General features: G+C 38.0%; 1 pseudogene; it reads right to left on the bottom strand.

Annotated features, from left to right (window-relative positions):
* Nucleotides 1-365: 365 nt before the first annotated feature.
* Nucleotides 366-2,170, bottom strand: LOC129065685 (KRR1 small subunit processome component homolog; annotated as a pseudogene).
* Between the last annotated feature and the right edge of the window lie 858 nt (nucleotides 2,171-3,028).

Consider the following 3,028-nt stretch of genomic DNA (forward strand, 5'->3'; position numbering starts at 1 on the left):
AAAAAAGGTAATTTCAGCTCAATTTTAAGAACCATTTAACAATTAGAATTATCTATTTGTATAGTGGGCGTTCTTGTGAGGTATACGCATATTAGAAAATGAAATGATCTTAAAAACACTTTCCCTGAAATATCTCCCTCCTATTGCATCCTGTATTGCTGTTATTTTTGAGAATGTAATAACTTATATTTATAAAGAACAGCTGTTTATATAAACAGTTATAAAGAAAAAAACCAAACAAAATCAGAGTATTGTTTTTTACACATAAAGCAACTAATGCCCTAATATCTCAAAATTCTTTACAAAAGGAGATAGCCTAATACATTCTAGTTTAGGTTTGTTTTTTTTTAAATACAAATTTCATTTTTCCTCTTTTTCTTTTCATCTACTTCTGTTTTAAGCTTAACTTTTTTGGCTGCAAGAGCTCCCACTTTTTTATTCTTGGCTTTCTTAATCTTTTCTTTGATGGTAGCCCTATCAATTTTAGTCTCAGTAGAAGCCTACACAGGTTTTGCACCTAGTTTTTCTGTAGGTGGAATAAAACCTTTGTTTTTTTCTCTCCTGTCTCTTACTGAGAGCTTCTGCCCATTTAACCTTCACTGCTTTCATTTTCTGTCACTTTTTTTTAACTTGCCTTCACAAAGTATTCACCACTAGCCAATTCTTCGTCAATCAGACTTTCTGGCTATTGTGATGGGAATGGTGTGTACTCTTTCTTAACAGTTTTTCCCCCTTTGTTTCCTTGCGTTTATTCACATTTTTATGCTTGACCTGTGGCAAAAATCATTCCCAATCTTGTGATCATAATTCAGAATCTTTTGCCAACTCTCATTTAATCTTTAAGATCTTCTTTAAGCCACTAAAAGGTCCTAATTGCTGTAACAGTGTTTCCACAACCATAATGTAACAGTTTGTTCAAGTTTCCAATGCCTGTTCAAATGAAACACTCCTTGCTAATAGTTTTATTAGGTCTCTGGCCGTAATGATGATATATGGATCAAAATCTTCTTTGTTTTACAAACAGTCATGCTGTTTTTCGATTGGCTCCAGCGTTGGGTTAACATGATGTTTATTCAAGACTTTCTGTACCAGTGGCCAGCACTCTTTCAAGTAAGCCTCTCTATAATTTGGGAACAAAGTTGCAAAACTGCCCTCATTTAAGAGTCCTCTGGGATTGACCTCTTTGGAAATAGCTGGTTCCTTCCAATGATCAGGAATAGTGAGGAGTTCTATTCATCTTGGTTCTCCCACTTTGGCTTCTGGTTACAAAATTCACTTTTCTCAGTCTCTGTGGCTGGATCATCAGTTTGGAGGATGCCATTTTCACATCGCTTCCCTTAATGTGTTTTTAAAAATTGATATTAAAAGAGGTTGTATCTGTATACATGAACCAGATAATGTTAGTGAACTTTAACCAGCCATTCACTATACACTAACCCCTTGGAATGTCAGAGCAACATCCCATTCTGGATGAGCATTGTAAAGGTCTGGCCTCATCTTAAGTAAGGGGTGGGAGATATGGTTATAAGATAAGCAAAAAGGGGATGTGGTTATCCGATAAATTACAAGATAAACGAATACCTCAGCTTGTGACTCAATCTTGGAAGGGTCAAGAAGTGAGCATTCAACATTTAGCTACATGCTAAATCAGGTACCAGGATCAGGGAAAGGAATTTTTAAAAAATTGTTCTGGGCTTTCCTGGTGAGTGTTCTTTACTACCTCCCCCTGACATTTAAATCAGGGCTCTGCTGAGGGACCAACTGGGCCTCCCACACTGGTGGCAAGTGAGAACCAGCTTTCCGGCCTTCTCTGTTTGTCCATCAGATAGGCTTTAGGAACCCAGTGTAGGACCAACCTAGAGATGTCCTGTCCTCAAGGCTGAGGGGTGGAGTGTAAGGAGTGGGAAGAAAAAATTATACTGAATTGGATTCTCTATTCATTTTAAAATTTCCATCAGCTTTGAAAGACCAGCTACTAACAGAAACTGATTTAATCAGTCTAATTCAGGTTGGGGAGGAAATTTGAAATCCTAGTAAGTTCTGAGAGCCATATCTCTATTAACTTGGATCTGCTTAGAACCATCCAGAGAGGTGGCAGAGGCTTCTCCCCTTGCAGAGCCTTACAGGAGGGCTGACGCAGGCCGGGTGAAGGCGGGCAGGGCAACTCCATGTTCTTTTACAATCTGGGGACTCCACGGGGCTTTTTAAGATAAGGTAGAATGAATTCCGGTTTTGGAGGTGAAAATGTTCTGGATCAGAAGATTTTACCATGAGATTCTGACTATACAGCCTCTGCTTGCAGTGACTGTTAGAATCTCAGCCCCACCGAGACGGGAAATCTGTGCGTTTTTCTCCAGTTCGGCTTTTGCGAAAGGGTCGACTCTTACCTCTTGGCCTGATTTTTTGCTGCTCAGAAGGAAGCTGTGGAAATGCCTTGGATTTAATCATGGCAAATGATGTGTTTACCTCCGAACATTTTAAGTTAATGAAAAACCTGGAAAATATCAATTTGGTCATAATGCAAAGCCCAGAAAGCAGTAAATAATTCTAGCACCTTTCTGTGTCCATGAAACACAAAACTAGCTTTGTTTTATTTTTTCTATTTTAAATCTATTTTCTGTTTTAAATCTCAGTGGGATATGTTTTCAGCTTTGAAAGGTTCATTAAATCACAGATCCTTAAATTAGGTTCTTTTCAATGGTTTTGAAAAACACAAGCACCCATAAGTTCTACTAATTTATACGGCCTTAAATTGTCTGGGTGGACGCATTCACATTCAGAAAGAGAAGGTTGGCCAATCCTCTGAATCACTGAATGGCAAAACATTTTAGTTTATCAATGTACACTTGAAGGAATATACCCATATTTCCATTAGTGTCTTAATCCATACTTATTTTGTAGTCTTCACTTTATAGTTGGCAGGTAAAACTGCCCATATTTCATTTACATGCTCTGGAAGATCTGTAAAGAACAATTCATGCTGCTTAGGGGACATGCTTGGGTAAAAGGAAGAGGCATCTGGGGATCA

The sequence above is a fragment of the Pteronotus mesoamericanus genome, unplaced genomic scaffold (assembly GCF_021234165.1).
Source record: "Pteronotus mesoamericanus isolate MK-2021 breed Mesoamerican mustached bat unplaced genomic scaffold, CSHL_Meso_final contig_182, whole genome shotgun sequence".
In the NCBI taxonomy this organism is placed as follows: Eukaryota; Metazoa; Chordata; class Mammalia; order Chiroptera; family Mormoopidae; genus Pteronotus; species Pteronotus mesoamericanus.